The sequence below is a fragment of the Leuciscus leuciscus genome (genome assembly GCF_965113295.1).
Source record: "Leuciscus leuciscus genome assembly, chromosome: 13".
NCBI classification, from domain to species: Eukaryota; Metazoa; Chordata; class Actinopteri; order Cypriniformes; family Leuciscidae; genus Leuciscus; species Leuciscus leuciscus.
The window spans coordinates 39,171,882-39,197,411 of record NC_138737.1 but is presented as its reverse complement, the minus strand read 5'-3'; the positions used below and the strand labels follow the sequence as shown (position 1 = coordinate 39,197,411).

The window sequence follows — 25,530 nt, the reverse complement described above, 5'->3', positions numbered from 1 at the left end:
ACATTTGAGATGCTGCGATGTGATTGGTCTGCTGGTTAGTCCAGTTATCCAATCACAGCCAAAGTCACATGAGGATATTGTCGCGCATCAAGGTATTTATTCAGTAAATGTGGTTCCATCGTAGTTTGTGCTTGTGCATATGTTTTTTAAGCGCATTTTTATCATTTATGTGCATCTTGATGTTTCCATTGTGCAAAAAAAAAAAAAAAAGCGATATCCCAAAATGTGCTTAAAAACATAGCACTGACGTCAAACCTGGTACATATGTTTTAACACACCAAGACTGAATGCCATGGTGCTTTTATTCACAGCTCTTGGTCATTATCCTTTCATTGTATTTCAAAGTGGAAAAGAGCAACGTGAACATTCTTCAAAATGTATCTCTGTGTTCCATGCAAAATTTCATTTAATTTAACTACATTTTTAATTTGCAGGAGAGACTTTTAATATGTCTCATGTCTTGAGTTGCCACATAGTTCCTGTCACCACAGACAGTATTGATGTACATATTCTTGTCTATTACAGCATCGGCTACATCTGTGTTTTCTCAGCTGAGCTCATTCTGAAAGTTGCCATAGGATGATGGACCGGCCCCTTGTGCAAGAGGTCGTCGACCTTATTTGAGTCCTGTGCAGAAGCTCACGGGTCTGACATACACCGGATGTTTGGCATTAACTCGTGGCCATACGTCCCAGCGAAAGTATGGATGACGGAGGACAGCTGGAAGTAACATTATACTTCTCTCTCTATCTCTCATTCCTCTGCTCGGCCACTCTCTCTTCTTTCCCACTGCCGCTCTTATGAATTCACTCTTTGTCTCAGACTTTAATGGCTATGCAGATCCAGAATATGGGCGATTGGATCATCTGATCTTCCTCACGGTGAGATAAGCCGATAACCCTGGAATGGTAACAAGATGTTTGTTAGTTGACTTGAAACAGATTCTTTCATCAATTTCAAAGCAAAAATGAGCACATTCACATTTGAAATGAAAATTTACCCTATTTATTTTGTAAAATGCATGTTAATGTTCTAGTCATGTTCTAGCCAGAGCAGGGAACCAGCCAGCGCAATCGTAGACAGGGATGTTTCCTGAGGGGAAGCCGGGACTTCATCTAGACACGTACTGGATAAGAGATCCAAACCTGTTGATCAAACCTGTCAGATCCAACAAACAACAGATTTTCAACAAAGTTCAAGATGCTGATGAGTCCGGTAAGATACATCTAATGTTTGTATAGTCTAACAAAGGAAAATGAAGAGGTCGCTATAAAGTCCCCCTGTGGTGAAAATCCAGCTTTTAATGTTGTTTATATGTCTATGTGGTGTTTTTAATGTGCTTTAAGACAAAGCATGTGTAAATTCATAAGTCGACAGCATTGCTGAGTATTTTCTCCTTAAAACTGCAGTGAACCAAAGACAGTCTCAAAAACACGCTTTGAAATCGCTGGTGTTTCTGACGTCACAAACTACCTTGTAACCAATCAGATCAACGTGTGATCGTCAATGAGTGGATCTCTGAGCTGAGTGAGTGAGTGGAGGCGGGGCTCATTTGCATATACATAGAACCGCGTATACTAAATGAGGCAAGGGTGTCGAGTTACATTCAAGCTATTTTAAGGCATGTAGATTTTTTTTTAAAGGAAAAAACGTTTAAATATGTCATTTTGGTGATCAAGATTGACTACAAGGGGACTTTAAAGGTGCAGTATGTTTTTGACTGTACTAAAGCATAAAAATACCATAATATGTTTGCAGGTATTTAGGACACATGCTGAGTCACATACTCGTTTCTCTGAAAAACACTTCTACCGCCAGTTATTTTACTTTGAAATGTGCGTTCCCATGTAGGAATGTCTGTTTTTGTTTTGGTCTGTGTGACTCCGCCCACTGCCAGTTCAGCCAATAGTATTTCGCCACCCCGGGATGCCAGTTGGCGGGAAACACAGCGCATCACAGCCTTGGAAACGAGCAAACAAACTGGGTCAGAGATTGCAGATTCCACACTACCTAAAAAGCCTCGACATCCATCTACAAATCTCTATGAATGGGAGCATATTAAAACACAATATCAACTCATCATAAATCAATAAATCAACTCATCAACTTACAGTCTGCAAGTCTCCTCGCATTCCATTGTCAATTGCGCTCGTTCCCGTAGCGTGTCCTCAAACTGGCAACCCGCGTGGGAAACAACGATCTCTGATATTTTGAATTTGGACTGCAGTACCTATTTCAACCACTAGCTGTCAATCTCACATACTGCAACTTTAAATAAATGTATTTTAAATGTGATTTTTACCTACTAGCCTGTTTCTCAGCTCATTATATTATATTTTTGCCACAAAATCACATGTACGTCCTGCAACAGAGCAATCACAGGTGGTCACCCTTGTGGCGATGATGTCTAATATTCAACAATATTATTGATCTGCCTGCATTGACAGCATTATATTAGACCTGAACTGAGCTGGATGATGACATCACTGTTTTCTCCAGAGCAGCATAAATAAATTATAAATTATGTATCATAAATTATACATAAATGGACAAAATTAATATATATATATATTTTTTTTTTTTACAACAAAAATGAACCATCACTGAACTTACTTAAGCTGGACTATGATGCTATTTTTTGTTGCATTATTTCTCTGTTATCTCTGTAAAACTGCTTTGAAACAATCTGTCTTGTAAGAAGCACTATATAAATAAAGGTGACTTGACTTGATGTAAAAGGTGGGTGTGGCTCTGAGGCTCCGCCTTCTTTGACGTGGAAATCTACATTTCCGTCAAGGTCAAGCGAGAGTAAACACATGAACACACTAAAGAAACACTGACACTGTTTTTTCATGTTTAAAACTATTCCATATTGTCATGATATGAGGCAAGACACGGGTCGTGGTCTTCATTAAAGAGGGTTTTATTTAGCTATAGCACAGAGTAGCATATAAGCCATGCATTGGACTCTATCGATAACAGTAATACAATGCCCTCCACCCGTTAGCATACCCAAACTACGGTAGCTTAACATGGACAAAAGACAATCTCACAACATCTCCCCCTTTTTGAAAGTTAGCAATAACAAGATCCCAAACATCTGCATTTTGCAATATTAATTAAATCTTACATTTTCTTAAACAATGTAACAAAATAAATGCAACAACTTTGTTATCAAAATAACATCTTCCCTTTTTTTTCATTTTTTTTTCAAATGGTCTCAGAACGGTGCAGGACGTCACAGGGGTAGACTACCCTCAGTCCTGAAAGGGATTATTCTGCCCTTTTGAACATGTCATATCAGTCCTGAAACCTAAGAGGCACCTTTATCTCACGGCCCCTGGAAGTTCTTCTCACAGGAGTATATGGTGGAAGGGGAGACCCTGAGGAAGGGCCTGCAGGTAGTTGACTCACTGGTGATTCCGGCAGCGCAGTTACATCTGTCGGTGGGGAACCGCTGTCCTGCTGAGACTCTGTAGGCTGAGCACATTGCTGTTCCGCAGGAGGTTCGGTCTCAGGAACCGTCTGGAGGTGACGCCTGTTCCGACGGGTCACATTCCCATTGCCCATCTCCACGAGGTAGGATCTCGGCTCATTGGACTTACTGATGACCCTGGCAGGTGTTGTCCATCCCTTCTCCCCATCGAGCTTCACTCTAACAGTTTGACCAGGGTGAAGTTCAGGGAGCACGCGTGCCGAATGCCTGCGGTTGTAGTAGAATCTGTATGAGCCTTTCGCTGTTGCGTCCTTCATGTAGACTTGATCCGGATTGAATGGACGTGGCAGCAATGTCTTTTCTAGGACCGGAACAGTAGTACGGATTTGTCTACCAGTCATGAGCTGTGCTGGACTTTCACCTGTTGCTGCGATTGGTGTAGAGCGATAACCCATAAGGGCTAAGCAGGGATCCGGCTGTTTGAGGATGTACTTGGCAGTCTGAACAGCCCTTTCTGCCGCTCTGTTCGACTGTGGATAATGTGGGCTGGAGGTAATGTGAGTGAAACCATACCTCTGTTTGAAATTTTGGAACTCTGCTGATGTGAACTGTGTCCCGTTGTCACTGACCAGTTCTAGCGGGATGCCCCATCTCACAAAAATGTGCTTGAGCTTGTTAATAACCTGCTTGCTGGTAATGGTGGTGAGGGAAGCAATCTCAATGTCTCTAGAGAAGTAATCGACAGCGACAAGAAAAGTCTTACCCTCTAACTCGAACAGGTCAACAGCAATCCTTTGCCATGGGCCACTGGGCAGGGGAGTGGTTACCAGTGGTTCACGTCTTTGTGTAGGTTTGTGCTCTCTGCAAAAGTCACATAATTTCACTTTGTTTGTGATCTGTGCTCCAATGTTTGGCCACCAAACTGTCAACTTGGCTCGCTCCCGACACTTGGTGAGGCCCTGGTGACCTTCGTGCAGTTGGTCCAGGACCCCAGCTCTGAGTACTGCTGGAACTACTATGCGGTCGTGGTATAGGACCAGACTGTCCGACTCTGATAAGTGACTTCTGGCTGCATAGTATCCACGCAGTGGTGAGCCCTCCGCCATTTTGGGAGGCCACCCTTTTCTGATGAATGTGATTACTTTTTGAAGTTCAGCATCAAGGCCATAACTGCTGGCATCGGCACTGACCACTGTTGGTTTGTTGGCGTCGTAATAACAAAGGGCTGGTGCTGCCATGAGCATTGCTTTTGCTTTGTTAAATGCTTGCTCCTGAGGCTCACCCCAAACCCACGCAGTCTCTTTCTTGAGCAGGTTAGTCAGTGGATGCAACACTGTAGACAGGCCTGGCAGGAATTTTCCAACATAGTTAACCAGTCCAAGCACCTGCCGCAGCTGCTCCACGTTGGAGGGGCTGGACATCTGAGCGATAGCCTCCACTTTGCTCTCATCAGGCTTCACACCGTCCGCGCTAATGATGTGTCCAAAGAACTGCAGTTCAGTCTTCCCAAAGTGACACTTAGCCCTGTTGAGCTTGAGACCAGACGCCTTAACCGTCCGCAACACTGCGTTGAGATGGCGGTCATGCTCCTCTTTTGTAGATCCGTAAACCAGGATATCATCCATCACAACGACAGTCCCTTCTAGGCCTTTGAGCAGGTCCGTCATCAGCCGCTGGAAAATCTCAGGCGCTGATGTAATGCCAAATGGCAGACGTTTAAAGCAGAACCGGCCCATTGGGGTAATGAAGGTTGTCAATCTCTGGCAGCTGGGGTCCAATGGAATTTGCCAGAACCCGCTAGAGGCATCCAGAGTGGAGAAAACCTTGGCTCCTGCCAGCTTAGGTGTTATATCCTCCAGTGTGGGCAAAATGTAACGTTCGCGCTTCACTCCCTTGTTCAAGCGTTTCAAATCCACACACACTCTGACCTCATCCTTGTTGCGTTTTGGAGCGGGCACCATTGGGGCACACCAGTCTGTCGGTTCTGTAACTTCCTCAATGATCTCGAGGCTCAGCATACGCTTTAGCTCTTTCTCCACTTTTGGAAGGAGCGGAAACGGAACTCTGCGTGGCGTGTTGACGCTGTATGGGACTGCTTCCTCAGTCAGCTCGATCTTAACAGGCTTACAGTTCAGTAGTCCTATTTCCCCGAACACATCGCTTGTTAAGTCACTAGTGATAGCATTGACTCTTGCTACCAGCCCCATGCGCTTTGCTACTGCCTTGCCCAACAAGTTACTAACATACTGTCCCTTTATGACTGTAATCCAGTATTGGTACTTCTGACCTTTGTATGTGGTGGTGGCAAGGAACTTACCCACGCATCGGACTTTCCCACCTGGGCTGTACACTGTTGGCCTGGACTTGTTCAATTTTGGTTTTTGACGTAGTTTGCTGAAAGTCGCTTCAGTCATAACGGTGGTGTCAGCACCTGTGTCGATTTTAAAATCCACCGGACTGCCATTCACTAGTAGCTCTACATCCCAGTCAGTATCCGGGTTTAACTCCTCAATGATGTTTGGGTTTGACTTTGTAGTTGCTCTCAGGAATAGTTCTCCAATAAAAAATGAATCCTCATCTGAATCCATAACGGCCTCTGCTCTGACTTCTTTCAGCATCTTGGATTTACACACGGCCTCGAAATGTCCGATTTTATTGCACTTTCTGCACCTTTTGTTACGGGCTGGACAGCTTTCCTTTTTATCATGCATCCTGTTGCATCTCTGACAGTTCAGTTTGTTCTCACTGTATTTCTGTCCTTGTCCCTGCCGTGGTTTATCATAGCTCCTCCTTGTGCTATTGTACTGTTTCTGTCTCACCTCGTTCACTGTAGTTTCCACACGCTCTGCACTTTGTTGTTTCACTTGTTCACTTTGCCGTGCTAGCTGGATGGCTCTCTCCAGAGTCAGGTCCGCCTCTAGCTGGAGTTTTTGCGAAACTTCTTTGTCCATTATCCCGATGACGATCCGGTCCCGGATCTGCTCGTCCTTCCCCGCACCGAACTCGCAGTGCTGCGCGAGCTCGTACAGGCTCCGCACGAAAGCTTCAACTGTCTCACCGGCCCTTTGACTCCGCTTATGAAAACAGGCGCGATCGTGGATGACGTTTCTTTTCGGGACAAAGTGTTCATCAAACTTCTGCATCACTAGATTAAACTCATACTCTGGATGTGGCATGGCCTCAGTTGCCGCAGGAAACACAAACGAGCCGTAAATAGGTTCGGCATCTCTCCCCATCGAGTACAAGAGCGAGTTCACCTGCACTTCGCTGCTCTCTTTGTCAAGTTTCGATGCGACTCTAAACCGGGAGAATCTCTGCCGCCATGTAAGCCACTCCGCTGGCTGCGAGAAATCAAACGGCTCGGGAGGTCCAAACTTTGCCATCTTGCTCTCAATGTCGGCGTGAAGTCCTTAATTCTGACACCATGTCATGATATGAGGCAAGACACGGGTCGTGGTCTTCATTAAAGAGGGTTTTATTTAGCTATAGCACAGAGTAGCATATAAGCCATGCATTGGACTCTATCGATAACAGTAATACTATGCCCTCCACCCGTTAGCATACCCAAACTACGGTAGCTTAACATGGACAAAAGACAATCTCACACATATATTGTAGAGTCTCATCAGGATTTCGCAGCCTAAAATGTCTGAGTTTGCTGTGGCATTTCTTTAAAAAAGCAGCTATTATTGCTGTATTTTTTGTGTTTTCCAGTTATAAAAATGTAAATACCTTGAATGCAAACTCAGACATTTTATATAAAAGCGTCAGCCAAATGCATATCTGAAAATACCCATCAACAAACAATCATGATGTTCTTATTAAAGAGTTAGTTCACCCTAAAATGAAAATTAAGTCATAATTTACTCACCCTGGTGTTGTTGTAATGCTCACGCTCTTCCGGATAATGGCAGTGAATAGCGACCAGCATCAAGCTTTTTAAAGAAAGAGACAGAAGTATCACAGAATGATCCCATATTCCAAGTGTTCTGGGGGTTTATGATATTTATTGATATGATATTTATGAAATTTTATGTATTATTTAAGGAAAATCCTGAGCTTCGCCATTGATCTTCTGTGCTCGACTGCACATTCATGAGACTCTATCAGCACAGTGCAAAAACACAACATAAAATACAACGCCTTGAAATCCTAAGAAAGTATCTGTGCACTTTCTCCACCGAGTTGAATATCTCCAGACCGGGATCTCTGTTTGACTGATGTGAACGCGATAACGTCTTGTTACGACGAACACAACTAATATATTCACCTCAGAGAAGAAAGTACATGGATTGTATTTAATGATATGTTTTTGTAAACGTGTGTGTTTTTCTGGGCGAGTCGGAGTGACTGCGACGCTGATAGAGTCTCAAGAACGCGCACAGAAGATCATTGGCCAAGGATTTTCATTAAATAATACATAAAAGTTAATATCGTAACCCCCCCGAACACTTCATCATTCTGTGATACTTTTGTCTCTTTCTTTAAAAAGCTTATGCTGGTCGCTATTCACTGCCATTATCTGGACGAGCGGGACTAATACTAATTTTTTAATTCTCCATTAAAATTAAATGAATTCTCCTTTTGTGGTCCATAAAAGAAAAAAAGGCATGTGGCATTATAACAACACCAGGGTGAGTAAATTATGACTTGTTAATTTTAGGGTAGACCCTTTAATGTTAGAGTGGCAGTAAGAGTATAATTACCTGTAGAATTTTATGCACATATTACTAAAATTCCCTCAAAATGGGCCTCGATTCGTACATTTTCAAACACTTCACTGCAATACGATTAATTTGTTTGGATTATGGATTTTCATTGCTTTGCCACTCTCAGGTTATAACTTTTTTTGACTGCCATTCACTAGTAGCTCTACATCCCAGTCAGTATCCGGGTTTAACTCCTCAATGATGTTTGGGTTTGACTTTGTAGTTGCTCTCAGGAATAGTTCTCCAATAAAAAATGAATCCTCATCTGAATCCATAACGGCCTCTGCTCTGACTTCTTTCAGCATCTTGGATTTACACACGGCCTCGAAATGTCCGATTTTATTGCACTTTCTGCACCTTTTGTTACGGGCTGGACAGCTTTCCTTTTTATCATGCATCCTGTTGCATCTCTGACAGTTCAGTTTGTTCTCACTGTATTTCTGTCCTTGTCCCTGCCGTGGTTTATCATAGCTCCTCCTTGTGCTATTGTACTGTTTCTGTCTCACCTCGTTCACTGTAGTTTCCACACGCTCTGCACTTTGTTGTTTCACTTGTTCACTTTGCCGTGCTAGCTGGATGGCTCTCTCCAGAGTCAGGTCCGCCTCTAGCTGGAGTTTTTGCGAAACTTCTTTGTCCATTATCCCGATGACGATCCGGTCCCGGATCTGCTCGTCCTTCCCCGCACCGAACTCGCAGTGCTGCGCGAGCTCGTACAGGCTCCGCACGAAAGCTTCAACTGTCTCACCGGCCCTTTGACTCCGCTTATGAAAACAGGCGCGATCGTGGATGACGTTTCTTTTCGGGACAAAGTGTTCATCAAACTTCTGCATCACTAGATTAAACTCATACTCTGGATGTGGCATGGCCTCAGTTGCCGCAGGAAACACAAACGAGCCGTAAATAGGTTCGGCATCTCTCCCCATCGAGTACAAGAGCGAGTTCACCTGCACTTCGCTGCTCTCTTTGTCAAGTTTCGATGCGACTCTAAACCGGGAGAATCTCTGCCGCCATGTAAGCCACTCCGCTGGCTGCGAGAAATCAAACGGCTCGGGAGGTCCAAACTTTGCCATCTTGCTCTCAATGTCGGCGTGAAGTCCTTAATTCTGACACCATGTCATGATATGAGGCAAGACACGGGTCGTGGTCTTCATTAAAGAGGGTTTTATTTAGCTATAGCACAGAGTAGCATATAAGCCATGCATTGGACTCTATCGATAACAGTAATACTATGCCCTCCACCCGTTAGCATACCCAAACTACGGTAGCTTAACATGGACAAAAGACAATCTCACACATATATTGTAGAGTCTCATCAGGATTTCGCAGCCTAAAATGTCTGAGTTTGCTGTGGCATTTCTTTAAAAAAGCAGCTATTATTGCTGTATTTTTTGTGTTTTCCAGTTATAAAAATGTAAATACCTTGAATGCAAACTCAGACATTTTATATAAAAGCGTCAGCCAAATGCATATCTGAAAATACCCATCAACAAACAATCATGATGTTCTTATTAAAGAGTTAGTTCACCCTAAAATGAAAATTAAGTCATAATTTACTCACCCTGGTGTTGTTGTAATGCTCACGCTCTTCCGGATAATGGCAGTGAATAGCGACCAGCATCAAGCTTTTTAAAGAAAGAGACAGAAGTATCACAGAATGATCCCATATTCCAAGTGTTCTGGGGGTTTATGATATTTATTGATATGATATTTATGAAATTTTATGTATTATTTAAGGAAAATCCTGAGCTTCGCCATTGATCTTCTGTGCTCGACTGCACATTCATGAGACTCTATCAGCACAGTGCAAAAACACAACATAAAATACAACGCCTTGAAATCCTAAGAAAGTATCTGTGCACTTTCTCCACCGAGTTGAATATCTCCAGACCGGGATCTCTGTTTGACTGATGTGAACGCGATAACGTCTTGTTACGACGAACACAACTAATATATTCACCTCAGAGAAGAAAGTACATGGATTGTATTTAATGATATGTTTTTGTAAACGTGTGTGTTTTTCTGGGCGAGTCGGAGTGACTGCGACGCTGATAGAGTCTCAAGAACGCGCACAGAAGATCATTGGCCAAGGATTTTCATTAAATAATACATAAAAGTTAATATCGTAACCCCCCCGAACACTTCATCATTCTGTGATACTTTTGTCTCTTTCTTTAAAAAGCTTATGCTGGTCGCTATTCACTGCCATTATCTGGACGAGCGGGACTAATACTAATTTTTTAATTCTCCATTAAAATTAAATGAATTCTCCTTTTGTGGTCCATAAAAGAAAAAAAGGCATGTGGCATTATAACAACACCAGGGTGAGTAAATTATGACTTGTTAATTTTAGGGTAGACCCTTTAATGTTAGAGTGGCAGTAAGAGTATAATTACCTGTAGAATTTTATGCACATATTACTAAAATTCCCTCAAAATGGGCCTCGATTCGTACATTTTCAAACACTTCACTGCAATACGATTAATTTGTTTGGATTATGGATTTTCATTGCTTTGCCACTCTCAGGTTATAACTTTTTTTGCAGAAAAATGTGCAGAAATAAGACAAAAATGCAAAGCGGTCACAAATAATGCAGAGTTTGCTTGATTTTGCATTAAATTATGAAATCCTGTCAGGACTGATTGTATAAAGTGTTGTTGCACTGGAGTGAATCGCAGAGCTGTGAGTTTAAATGATGTGGATTTCCATCAGACTCCTAAAACCCATGCATCCTCATTCCTGGAAAGGGCCATTGTACCTTTTGTGAATGGCTCTTGCAAAACAGTTTGTGTGAGGGGTGAATGAAGGTATATCGGGGTCTCGCACCTGCCCTTTAGGTCGACCCCGGGCCCGAGGACCGTCCACCTCCCAGCTGGCCTCTTCACACACAATGACCTGCTCCTCGTCTGTGTGGTCCTCAGATTAGCTGTTTTAGACCCGGCTTAGCTTCCCTCAGCGCCCTATTCTTCTGCTCGCTCCGACACTGGGCTCAGCCTCTCCAGGATACGTTTGGACGGTCTGTTTTAAACATTGAGACAGGAACCCCCCGGGGGGCAGTTGAGGAGGTCAGGGAGATCCAGTTATTCTGTTTCCTACCGCTGGCCTTGGGAAACGCTGAGCCACAACCACAATCCTGATGCCTGTTCCCATGCTCTCTCTCTCTCTCTCTCTCTCTCTCTCTCTCTCTCTCTCTCTCTGTCTCTCTGTGTCTCTCAAATTCAAAATCAAAATGAGCTTTATTGGCATGACAATTGTTTCAATGTATTGCCAAAGCATTTCCAATCGTAAACATACATAAAAAAAAAATATATATATATTTTTTAAAAAGGTAAGTAAAGACCTTTGCATTGTCTCCAAATGTTTACCTTCTGAACTGTAAAGTTTGTCTGTGCCTGGACTGTGACAAAGAAAGGGTGTTGAACTTCTGTATATATTTAGTTTAAAAAAAGTATATTATTACTATGGTCAACTCCTCAAATACCCTCAGTTAATATGTGGATGAGTCCGGTCGCTACTCTTTTACCTCTGGAAAAACTAACTCACGATCTGCATCAAAGATCTGATGTGTTCTGGCGCACTTGGTCTTCTCTGTGGAACGTTCTGGAAGATGCTTAGTGACTGATATATCATCTTTTAATTACTGGTCTATAAAATGTCCCTGTTATTTATTTACTTTGATATGCCCTGTTGTATTTTTATTTTTATTATAATTATTTTGTTTTTGCATTTTATATGCTTTGTATGAACATATATATCCAAAGATTGTAAGATGATATAGCTTATATGGCTGTACGTGCTGTTATGAGATACCAGTACCACTGTGTTGTGTTATTGTAAAAAAAAAGAAAAAAAAAAAGAAAAGGTAAGTAGAACAATTAATCAACAGCGCATGTGTGAGCGCATCACTGATTAGCTGACTCCTCATCACTGATTAGCTGACTCCTCCCTCTTTTTGTGACAGGCATCAGTATATCTTACTGCTAGTAGGACAACATCTCTGTCTTCACCAAATAAATGTTGAAGTTGTGTTTTATTGTTTCATTTTATGAAGTTAGGGCAACGTATTTCAAATTTTGTATAAAATATCCCTCTAATGTCCTCATAGTTGCCCTGTCTCCACTTCTCCCTGGTCTCTCTCTCTCTCTCTCTCTCTGTTTCTCTCACTCTCTCTCTTTCTCTCTCTCTCTCTCTCTCTCTCTCTGTTTCTCTCTCTCTCTCTCTCTCTCTCTTTCTCTCTGTTTCTCTCTCTCTCTCTCTCTCTCTCTCTCTGTTTCTCTCTCTCTCTTCTCTCTCTGTTTCTCTCTCTCTCTCTCCTCTCTCTCTCTTCTCTGTTTCTCTCTCTCTCTCTGTTTCTCTCTCTCTCTCTCTCTCTCTTTCTCTCTGCTTCTCTCTCTCTCTCTCTCTCTCTCTCTCTCTCTCTCTCTCTCTCTCTCTCTCTCTCTCTCTCTGTCTCTCTCTCTGCTCTCTCGCCTCTCCCTCTCTCTCTCTCTGTTTCGCAGCATTTCATTCCCAACACACACGCAGATCTGCCCTATAAAGCAGCGTGTCTGGAAACCATCATTTTTATGTGTTGCAGTGTTAAAAGTCAAGACCATAAAATTACACGATTACAACACCACCATTTTCAGGCATCGAGGCCTATATAGTCCTGTTTCTGAGAGCACGTTCTGTTTAGAGCTGAGGAAAGAGAAATAGCACTAACCTGTTGCTCTCCCGCTTTTCTCTGTTCTCAGAGTCATCGTTCTGGAAACACTAATGGGGACAGAACAGGAAACAAACATTCTCAGTCGGCACTGATTATATCAGTAGGGCTATTTTCGACACGGCAGAATAAAATGCTTTGTGCAAGAAACATCTCGCTAATTTGTTTTCCTTGTGGGTGAATCCTACAAAACCTCTCGAGAACATGTCCGGGTCATATTTCGCCTCTTAAAATAATCACAACAAACAAATAAGTCTAGTTTGAAGAAAAGGACGTCTATTTTTGGACAATGAAAGTGCTATATGTCATTTTTATTATAGTACATTTGGTAGCATGTGGTGTTTTATAAGACTTAATATCTTTTTGTTAGATATGAACTTTATCAATCAGTTATATTTGCAATATCTATTCAGTTCTGCCTCTCAACATCATTTATAATATTTAAAGGTAAAATTTATCTTGTAAAGATGTTTAGATTCATAATATTGTTTATATAACACATTTGATAATAATACATGCACTATCATGATATAACATAATAGACAAGAAAAAAAAGATAAATAAAAAAAATGATAAATAAAAAATATTGATTATAATATAGGCTAATCAATATTATGATTATAATATAATACATTTATTATAACACAATTACTAAATATGTAATTTATAACAAATATAATATTTCTATTATAATTAGAATATATAACAAATTCTGAGATTTGGAGGGAAAAAAAATCAAATGTCGATTTATATTTCATCTTGTTTAAAGGATATTTTAGATCTTTTAATAATAATAATATAACAAATGATAATAAATAATAATTCACTGTCATTGTTATTATTATTGTTTAAAGATCTCTAAATAATCAACACTGACATTTAAATATTTAGAATAATTTTTTGCGGTGTAAGTACTTTTATCATCTTAACTTGCATAGTTTAAGCATGCAAACCGGCTCTCTCTGATTAACTGGTTGTTATTGCTCTATCTACTTGGTGAAACTCAACACTCAACGATAAATGAAAGTGAGACGAATCAACACAAAATCCGGCAGTGAAGTGTGTGCCGCTCTGTGTGAGTCCCTGAGCCGGTCCTATAAGAGCAGATTCTGGCCCGGAGGAATGCAGATGAACAGGCCCAACATGCTCGTCTATCACAGCGCCATCGGTCAGTTAGTGTTCATGAGGGCACGTGTGTGTGTGTGTGTGTAGATAGTAAAGGTGAAGAAGGAGTGGTAGACATGCGTGTGAATTACTCTCAACTGCCAAGTTAACAAAGGTTTCATCAAACATTACACTGCAAGAGCTGACAGAAGTAACTGAAGTGAGAGAATTACTGCAAGTGGACGAAGAGACATATCATATTTTATCCAAAAAAAAAACATCAAAAAATTTAAGTAAATGAAATATAATTATAAGATTTATAATATAAAAATATACTTGTAATTTTAAGATTTAAAGTCTTTTCTTATGTTTTATGTTTTAATACAAAACAAGCCAAAACATTTTTTTTTTTAAGTGTAGCATCATAAATTGCATCTGTCAACTTTTTATTTTAAACAAATTCTGTGTTTTCTGTTTTAAGCTTTCTGGATTTGATTTTAATGGTTTAATTACATTTTAAATAATCAATGATTTAAGAATCTCTATGAAAAGTTATTTAAACTTTTCTGACAATCAAATGAAGGCATAAAACATTCATTTAATTTATCTTTTAATCATAGGAAATTAAACAAACTTTTTTTTTTTTTTTTGTCAAGCAAAGTGTTGCACAACAGAGTTTTACTGTTAATATTAAAACATGGATGACATTTTTTTATTTCACATTTTTTAAGAAGTTTTAATTATTATTATTATTATTAGTGTTATTATTATTGCATTGAGACGTAGATAAATTCTACTGTACAACAGTAATATAATTCTGTCGTAATTTCTTCAAGTTAAACCGAACTTTTATTTTGACGGGTTGCCGTGAAGAGCTTTGAGTCTCTGTGTTTATGATTCTCAAATGAAGCGGATGAAGTGACTCTCAGAGCGGCTCTGGAGGTGAAGTTCATGTGTTCATGTCGCCATTTATTCACACAGAGACACACAGAACATGCAGGATTCATATTTAAATGGTCTTTTAGCGGTTTAATATTCACAGAAACTAGTTTATATCACGATTTTATTAAGTTTACTGACTTACTTTTGATTTATTCATCCAAGATCTGACAAATTCCATGAAATTCCACGTAATAAAACAGTAAATTACGTTTTCATGCTTGGATTCCGCGACTCCGTCCGTGTTCTCGTTAATCACAGGGCCATAAACATCCTTATGATTGTCAAAAACGTCTCGAGTCCTTCACAAAAAAATCAGACTATACAGGCTTTCATAGACAACCTAGTCGGGGAAGGTCTCGTTTTTTACGTTTCGTAAAAATTATTTTTGGTTATCAGGTACAGTACATGGAAAATTTCTAATCTCTTAACTAATGCTGTAACTATGGGAGTCAGTTGTAGCCTATAGGCTTCATTAGCCTACTATAATATTGAAGGTAAAAATGAACTGATTTGTATACAAACACTTAAATTACACTTTTATTTATTTTTATAATAATAAAGTTATATGAAATATAAACATTTAAATGGTGGCTGTCATAAAAACTTGCCAGATTTATTCAAACGTGCATTAAATAGTAAAGAACATTAAAAATGATATGTAATATGGTGCATATATTTAGCAAAATGCTCCTCTCTAGAGTTAATTTTTCTCGCTGACTGAGAGTTTATGGTCACTCACTGGATATGGTTTTTCTGAGGTAAATGTGACGTTACATGACATTGTTTACAAGCTGTTTTACTGACGTCTCACGGTTGAAACACTGAGTGATTCCATGTCACATGATACGGATTTCGATAAGTTGTACTTTATCTTTTAACACACTTTCAGATGCTCATTCATGTTTATTTCGCGCTGTAACTGGTGTTATTAAGGCGGAAGAGAAGATCATGTGCTTCTCTAGAGCTGAGCCAGAGCGATCTCACGCCACAGCGACAAAACACTATTTATGCTTTTGAATTTTGGAATAAAATGGACATAATTTGAAATCTGAGACTTTGTTTCATTTCAATAGTAACAAAAAGCACAAAGATTATTGTGATTTATTGGATGGGATGCGCTACAATGTTACATTCATTCATCAGCTGAGAACAGGATGACTAGCCTATCGATTCTTGAGATTTAATAATCGATATCGGATCGTAAAAATAAGAATCGATTAAAATCGAGAAATCAATATTTTTTACCCAGCCCTAATAGTTAACATTAGATAATGTATTAACTAACATGAACTAACAATGAGCAATACATTTGTTACAGTATTTATTAATCTTTGTTAATGTTAGTTAATAAAAAATACAGCTGTTCATTGTTTGTTCATGTTAGTTCACAGTGCATTAGCTAATGTTAACAACTGCAACCTTTGATTTTATTAATGTATTCATAATGTAAAAATGTTGAAATTAATATGAACCAAGATTAATACATATATTGTTCATTCTCAGTGCATGTTTACTAAGGTACTTAACTAATGTTAACTAATGAACCTTATTGTAAAGTGTTGAAAAAATTCTCACACAGTCCCTTTAACAGAAAAAAACATTCCCAAATTTTGATTCTAATGAGAGTATTCTTGATTATTTCGCACCGCATCACTAATGATGTCCCATCAGGTGCCTTTGGAAGGATTTGTCCATCAGCGCTTCTTCTTTATTTGGGAGGTTTAGTCAGTCTGCATTGTGGAGCACTGCAGCGCAATCATAATTCTGAGAAAACCGGAGTACCTGCCAATGAAAACAAGGCATTTTGGTTGGCAAACGTGTCTGTCTTTATCTCTCTTTCTGTCTGTCTCTCCATGCAGCTGCGTTAAACAAACAGCCTCGTGCAGCTGGACGCCTGAACATGGCGAAAGGGGAATTTTAATCCACTGTTTTTCTGTTCTTTGGCACCAGTCAGATTTATGTGCTCATAAAACCAGGAGAAAAATCACCCACTCCATCCTCAGCGAACGAGACGGGGGTGATGGAGGATTTGACCCCTCACCACAATTTGTATTTCTTAGAGGAGCACAACAGACGTGGAAGGAAGGTTTTTTTTAAAACACACGTGCCTCCAATAAACCCGTGAGTCGAGTCTGAAGACGGCGTGATTTCGGAGTCGACTTAATGGAGTGATAATTGAGTGTAAGCTGAGCTAAAGACTCGCACAAACAGACACGTTCTGTCTTGGTGACTTATGAGATATCCATCACTGTCAGAAACGAGTAAAACCAATACTTGCATAACAGCCAGATCTTTTTCTCCCCAGCGCTGATCTGTGCCGCACACCAAACCACTTCCAGCTGTCCTCGAACACACACACAAACACACAGTGCAATTACATCTGATGCCAGCGGTGCGAGATTAGGTGATAAGTTTAGCCTCCGGCGTGATTATGGAGACGAAACTTTAGTGGCTTTCATTGTGTCGCATTCAGGCATATGAAACCAGCACAAACACATCGCATTTCATATCTCACAGGCGTCATAATACACATCACCTCATGCACGCGCACGTGCATCTCCTGTGAGCTCTGAGGCCGGGATTCCTGATGGTCTGATGATGAAGGCGACTTACTGGGTTTAAGTAGTTGAACAGAATAAATTTTGAATTTTGAATTTTGAATTTTGAATTTTGAATTTGAATTTGAATTTGAATTTGAATTTTTCGGCACTGAAAAACAAAAAATATTTTTATTTAAATATTAATTTACTTATTTTGTTGAGAAAAACAAAAAAATTGGCCACACAAAAAAAGAATGAAACAACAATGTTAGAAGAATTATAATGTACACTAAAAAAATGCTAACATCTAAATTATCTGTTTTTATTCAAGACAAAAATAATATTTAAACATAACTGAATCCACCTAAATACATTACCAACAAAACTAATTTGTATGCGATAAATAAGGAAAAATGATGGAAGCTTATTTCCGCCACAGAATAAACCATTTTAAAAGATAATTGGGTTTTATTGACTTTTTATCTCACAATTGCGTGTTATAATGTCAGAATTGTGAGATATAAAGTCAGAATTGTGAGATATAAAGTCAGAATTGCGTGATATAAAGTCAGAATTGTGAGATATAAAGTCAGAACTGTGAGACATAAAGTCAGAATTGTGAGATATAAAGTCATAATTGCGTGATATAAAGTCAGAATTGTGAGATATAAAGTCGGAATTGCGTGATATAAAGTCAGAATTGTGAGATATAAAGTCAGAATTGTGAGATATAAAGTCAGAATTGTGAGATATAAAGTCAGAATTGCGTGATATAAAGTCAGAATTGCATGATATAAAGTCAGAACTGTGAGTTATAAAGTCAGAACTGTGAGATATAAAGTCAGAATTGCGAGATATAAAGTCAGAATTGTGAGATATAAAGTCAGAACTGTGAGATATAAAGTCAGAATTGTGAGATATAAAGTCAGAATTGTGAGATAAAGTCAGAATTGTGAGATATAAAGTCAGAATTGCGAGATATAAAGTCAGAATTGTGAGATATAAAGTCAGAATTGTGAGATATAAAGTCAGAATTGTGAGATATAAAGTCAGAATTGCGTGATATAAAGTCATAATTGCGTGATATAAAGTCAGAATTGTGAGATATAAAGTCGGAATTGCGTGATATAAAGTCAGAATTGTGAGATATAAAGTCAGAATTGTGAGATATAAAGTCAGAATTGTGAGATATAAAGTCAGAATTGTGAGATATAAAGTCAGAATTGCGTGATATAAAGTCAGAATTGCATGATATAAAGTCAGAACTGTGAGTTATAAAGTCAGAACTGTGAGATATAAAGTCAGAATTGCGAGATATAAAGTCAGAATTGTGAGATATAAAGTCAGAACTGTGAGATATAAAGTCAGAATTGTGAGATATAAAGTCAGAATTGTGAGATATAAAGTCAGAATTGTGAGATATAAAGTCAGAATTGCAAGATATAAAGTCAGAATTGTGAGATATAAAGTCAGAATTGTGAGATATAAAGTCAGAACTGTGAGATATAAAGTCAGAATTGCGAGATATAAAGTCAGAATTGTGAGATATAAAGTCAGAACTGTGAGATATAAAGTCAGAATTGCGAGATATAAAGTCAGAATTGTGAGATATAAAGTCAGAATTGTGAGATATAAAGTCAGAATTGTGAGATATAAAGTCAGAATTGTGAGATATAAAGTCAGAATTGTGAGATATAAAGTCAGAATTGTGAGATATAAAGTCAGAACTGTCAGATATAAAGTCAGAATTGCGTGATATAAAGTCAGAATTGCATGATATAAAGTCAGAACTGTGAGTTATAAAGTCAGAACTGTGAGATATAAAGTCAGAATTGCGAGATATAAAGTCAGAATTGTGAGATATAAAGTCAGAATTGTGAGATATAAAGTCAGAATTGCATGATATAAAGTCAGAACTGTGAGTTATAAAGTCAGAACTGTGAGTTATAAAGTCAGAACTGTGAGTTATAAAGTCAGAACTGTGAGTTATAAAGTCAGAATTGTGAGATATAAAGTCAGAATTGTGAGATATAAAGTCAGAACTGTGAGATATAAAGTCAGAATTGTGAGATATAAAGTCAGAATTGTGAGATATAAAGTCAGAATTGTGAGATATAAAGTCAGAATTGTGAGATATAAAGTCAGAATTGTGAGATATAAACATGCAATTGTGAGATAAAAAGTCGCAATTACCTTTTTTATGTTTTATTCTGTGGCAGAAAAAAGCCTCCATAAAAAATATCTCTTTAAAGCAACAATTGCAAATTGCCACATTTTACAGTTTAGTTTAATATAATTATAATGCAACATATTTTTTTACCTTTTTATTTTTTTACCGACGGTATACGCAGCAATTGAAGATATTAGAAGACATGTTTGTCTTTTCATCCTGAAATGAGAGGAAAATGCTGGATCACAATAATTAGGAGCCACAGTTTCCACAAATGCCTTCACTCGATTGGGATGTTCTCTTGTATTCTGGACGGCAAGGGCAGTGACTGACACATCGAGCGTATTTTGCAGTATTAAAGTAGCCTGGAAATCCAGACCTAAATCTAAAAGATTAATGGTCTGGCGTCGACTAATGAAACTCGGCCGGCTCGAGGGGCGGCACCAAGCATGCATTTGAAAATCTCACTGCACGCAATAGGATAACACTACGACCAATCACAACAAGTTATCGCTTAGCTACCAGCGGAGCTAACTGGTAGATTAGACTCTTACCGTATCCGGTCGGCAAAACAGCAAAAATGTCCTTCTTGTAAAGGAACGATTCGAGCGGCGTCTTCTGTTCCTGTTTTAGATAAAAAGCCAAGTCTAACTCGTTCATTGTAGCGGCCAAAGCCGTTTCAAACAACTGGTGATCATCCATAGCCATCTTGCAATGTTTACTGATGACTTCGACGTCACAGCGCTGTCGTCATCTGTTTAGCTCGCCTCTGGCCCGCCTATATCAGATAACCCGATGTGATTGGTGCAGCTCAGATCGAGGGGCATATTTAATGAGCATCATTACTGGACGCCAGAGTAAACTCGCTGAGCAAATTCAACTTGTGCTCTCGCCAGAACTCTGGATTACCAGGGTAGTATTAAAGGGTAACTCTCGCCAAAATTGAACCAAGGCTCTTCTAGTTAATCTACCCGAGTCAGACTTTCGTGTAAAAGCATCATTAGAATGGAAACGCCACTTTTAAGATTGACCGTATTTTCATTTTAGGTCAAAATGCCCTTTGAATGGGAGTGAATGGGGCTCGACTATGATAGCACCAAAATCACTATTTTTAAAACACTAAGAAGGCTCGACACAACATGAAACTGTGCTTGAAGTAGGGCTGTCCCCGACTACGGATTTTCATAGTCGAATCAGAATCGTCATGTCTTGCCTATAGTCGACTAATAGTCGAATCATGTGTATGGGGGTGGGGGTGGGGCTGGGGGCGGGGCTTTAACGTTTCAAAGCCGCGATGTACAGAAAATCACACAAAGATATAGAAGAAAATGTATAAAAACATTTTTGATCAATAAAACTAAGAAATAACATAAATAACTCCAGAAAGGCCACACTGCAGATTTGCATTTCACATGCAAATCAAATTAAATCGGCTAAATTACCTGTGCGAGCAGGCCAGCCTACAGCACAACATCGATGCACCGAAATAATAAACAATTAATTTACTAAATTAAATTAGAACAGAATATACCTTTCTAATAAATAAAAATACAAAACGAAATAAATCAGAATCAAGTCACAGGATGAGGAGCAAATGTGTGCAAAATGCCTAAAGTGCAGGGGAACATATATTCAAAACACAAGCCACAAAAAGTTAGATTAGATAACCCTGACAGATTAATAAATAAAATAAAAATAAATAAATTATTAAAATAACGATAGTAGCCAGAATGTTCAACTTTGTCTTTTTAACTGCAGAAACAACAATAAATGCTAAACTGGAGTCGCAGTCTTTAGCTAAACATGTTCACAGCATCCAAAAATAAAATTAGAACCGGCTGAAAAGTTTTGAAATCACTTGTACCTGATCGAGAGAACAAATCCTGAAAGTCTTTCACTCTGTCTGTCCGTTGGAGTCTTTTCAAATTGTGCGCGCGGATAAAATACATTCTAACGTGAAACCCAGTCTATGCGTGAAACATGTTAACGTTGGCCGGCAGAAGTGCGATCATGGTTTTCCTGATGCTAAATCCAGCCTTGGAGAATATCCTTTCTGATGGTGTACATCCACACTTTAGATTTTCTTATCCCAGACATTGTTAAAGATTTAAATCCTTGCCGCCAAGACGCTCCTCTGTCGGTCACGGATTGAAAGTGAAACTTAAATCTGTCACGGGGTGTTTGGATTTATTCACGCACGTTAAAAAATATTTATTAAAATCTTCTTTCTTTGCACATTTTTATATAGGCCTACAGCATTATCATAATAGGCTGAATATTAACGTATTGACATAAAAGCTAGTTCTATGTGAAATCAGACATTGAGCGCCCTCATATAGCCAAAGTGGCATGATCCTCGTTTCATAACACCTCTGCGAAGATTCGACCGTGAGATCGGTAGTCGAATCAGGCTCCTCCTATCGAAGCATCGAATCTTCGACTATTCGGGGTCACCCCTAGCTTGAAGTATCACACATGAACTCCAGCATTGACTACATTGTTTGTGTACACAAAGTTTACTAAAAAGAAAGGTTTTGTACGACTCACTTTATCAGTTAGTGTTTCCTGTGGCTGGAATTTTGTTAGTCAAAAGTAGTCGATCTCCGAATGCAACGTAATGAACTAACTCCATGTGAGGAAATGTCATGAACTTGTAGTTTCAATGAAAAGCATGATAACTTAGATAAAAAATTATCCGAGAATTTATATGGAAACAAGATTTAGGAGCTTTCCATCTTTACTCTCCTCATGTTACGTTTGCATTCGGAGATCGACTACTTTTGACTGACAAAATTCATTTTTCTAAAAAACTTTTTGCAACTTTTTGTCGGGGCTGAACACACATGCATAAGTCACATGACACAGCAGATCAATAGCGGGAAGTGATGTGATGAGGTGTAATAAATATTCTGTTTTTCATGCATAAATGGCATTTTGTGTGTGTGTGTGTGTGTGTGTGTGTGTGTGTGTGTGTGTGTGTGTGTGTGTGTAAACAAACAGTTATGATAATAATTAGATGACTGGCTGTAATTCAAGCCATATTCTAGCTTGCTAATAAACAAGGTGTGTTTGACTTGAAGTGGCGCTGCGCAGACCGATCCGTGTATGACATCTCAAATCGTTCTCGTGGTAGTTTGATGATGTCATACACCGATCGGTCTGCGCAACGCCGCTTCAAGTCAAAAAGTCAAGTCAAACTGATTTCAGACAGACTTCTGCAGTGTAACGGTTTAATGATCTACAGCAAAATACAGAAAGCTTTCGTGAAAAAAGCAAATATTTCATTTCAACAATAGTTATTTCTCGCTAGAAATGACATCAAAAGTGGAAAACGTAGGTCAAAAACGTACATTTACACACAAACTGACGACCAATCGCAACTTTCAGATGCCATCTATATTTTTTCAAGCTCACCTGTCACCGAGTGGAACGCACAGGATTGTGGGAAATCAAAGGCAGTGAAGGACGCATCTATGCTTCCTTCAAAAATCGGTCAGATGAAGGAGTCTCGGGAGACTGGAAGTGAAGCTAACGTTGCATTCGGACGTGTCTGGATGCCTTCCTAATCCTACCCTCCGAAGGCAGCGTTATTAAGCTTTGGAACGCAGTCTGTGTGTCATCATAAAAACGGCACGTGAAAGGAGGCTATAGGTGTGTTGGACATCGGCTGCGGCTGGATGTAACCGATCGGCGAGAGTAGCCGCGTACAGGCGGGGAGGAGCTGCAAACGGAGACGTGAAGTCCGACACTTTCTGGTTCCCGTAGTGACCGCTCACATGGTGTTTGCATACTTTACCACAGCTGAAGTGAAATAAATGCAATATTTGCCAAATAATACACATGTTTCAGAGACATTTTCGTTCAACATAAGCTACTATCAATGAAGTGGAGTCTACTTTTTTTAATCAGTTTTAATTTGATAAACATGACACAATTTAACATCGCAACTACATGAAAAGAGTGTTTACTGTTATAAAAAACTGATTTGTGAGCTTTAGAGGAACTAAAGGTTTTCGAATAAACATGAAACACATGTGATCGTTGTCATGCGGTGAATCCGGCCAATCGTGGAACAGCTGTGTCGTCATCAGAGCTCGTGCAGCCGCTCTTGAGAAGCTGCGCTGGCTGAGTTCTCCGGCTACTCTCGAACCGAAAATAAGTTAAGAACAGCTGAACATCAGTTCACACATAAAATATGTTGTTTAAATTGTTACAGCCTGGATTAAATGTAAAAATTTGTAAAAACACTAACTTGATGAGATTGAAACTTAGTAGAACATTAATTACACTGTTAATGTAAATATACTAAATATATACAGTATATTTTTTGATGCAATCTAGTTTATTTACAGGAAAATGTGACAACATTAAGTTACAGTAATCTACATTTGATTTATATATATATATATTAGGGCTGGGTATTGACACAAATTTCACAATTCAATTCGATTTCGATTCACAAGCTTGCAATTCGATTCGATTCGATTCAATATTGATTATTTTTGGATATCGGGTACAATACAATACATAAATTTCAATCTCTTAACTAATGCTGTAACTATGGGAGTCAGTTGTAGCCTATAGGCTTCATTAGCCTACTATAATATTGAAGGTAAAAATGAACTGATTTGTTTAAAAACTTAAATTACACTTTTATTTATTTTTATAATAAATTAAGTTATATGAAATGTAAACATTTAAATGGTGGCTGTCATAAAAACCTGCTAGATTTATTCAAACATGCATTAAATATTGAAAAACATTAAAAATTATTATTAATATGTAATATGGTGCATATATTTAGCAGACTTACGAGTTTATGGTCACTGGATATGGTTTTTCTGAGGTAAATGTGACGTTACATGACATTGTTTACTGGCGTCTCACGGTTGAAACACTGAGTGATTCCATGTGATGATACGGATTTTGATAAGTTGTACTCTATCTATTAACACACTTTCAGACACTCATTCATGTTTATTTCGCGCTGTAACTGGTGTTATTAAAGGACAAGTTCGGTATTTTACACTTAAAGCCCTGTTTACAGATCGTATCTGATGAAATAGAACGGTTAAGATTAAAATTTGGACACATGCTCCTGTCCCGAGAATTTTAGGTTTATTTCGCTTTTGTGGACCTATTTTGCCAAACGCGTCACACCCGTGATTCTTCCGTTGAGAGCTTGAATAATAGACACTCCAGCCCAGTTGGTGGCGATAATGCACCTTTGCCAATTGCAAGCAAACCACGGGCATTTCATTGAATACACAGAAGAAGCAGAAGAAGAATCGGCGGAGTAATACCGTAAAGGTGCTGCGGTCTCACAGCACGTCCTATTAAGTCAATGGAGTTGGACAAAAACTACGATAAAACCTGTTGGAATGCATCTTTTTCAGCGATTTTTGAGTGAACATATCAGTGAACACCCCTGACCACTCGGTGAGTTTCACGTCTTTGTAAACGAAAGTTTAATGTGTTTTTAGGACGGAATTTTCCAGTGCACATAGACAACCATTGTGGGGGTGGGGGGGGAAGCGAAATAAACCTAAAATTCTCGGGACAGCAGCATGTGTCCAAATTTTTATCTTAACCGTTCTATTTCATCAGATACGATCTGTAAACAGGGCTTTAAGTGTAAAATACCGAACTTGTCCTTTAAGGCGGAAGAGAAGATCATGTGCTTCTCTAGAGCTGAGCCAGAGCGATCTCACGCCACAGCGACAAAACACTATTTATGTTTTGGAATTTCGTAAGAAAATTGACATAATTTGAAATCTGAGACTTTGTTTTATATCAATAGTAACAAAGCACAAAGATTATTGTGATTTATTGGATGGGATGCGCTACAATGTTCCATTCATTCATCAACTGAGAACAGGATGACTAGCCTAATCGATTCTTGGGATTTAAGAATCGATATCGGATCGTAA

The 25,530-nt window shown here is 39.0% G+C and overlaps 2 long non-coding RNA genes across 5 annotated transcripts in view; both read right to left on the bottom strand.

Annotated features, from left to right (window-relative positions):
- Positions 1-263: 263 nt before the first annotated feature.
- LOC309513061 overlaps positions 264-25,530 on the bottom strand; it is a 68,759-nt gene continuing 43,492 nt past the window's right edge. The window contains exons 1-5 of one of the 4 annotated variants that reach the window (XR_014211256.1): positions 17,165-17,377; positions 12,845-12,894; positions 10,969-11,160; positions 1,001-1,158; positions 264-900 (exon numbers count right to left, since the gene is read on the bottom strand). This is a non-coding gene — a long non-coding RNA (uncharacterized lncRNA). Of the gene's footprint in view, positions 901-1,000; positions 1,159-10,968; positions 11,161-12,844; positions 12,895-15,032; positions 15,161-17,164; positions 17,378-25,530 lie in introns of those variants that run through there. The other 3 variants (XR_014211257.1, XR_014211258.1, XR_014211255.1) reach the window with 3 other exon arrangements.
- On the bottom strand, positions 20,845-22,166 carry LOC309512509. The gene is made up of 2 exons (XR_014211065.1): positions 22,121-22,166; positions 20,845-22,060 (listed from the first exon to the last, which is right to left on the bottom strand). It is a non-coding gene; the product is annotated as an uncharacterized lncRNA (long non-coding RNA).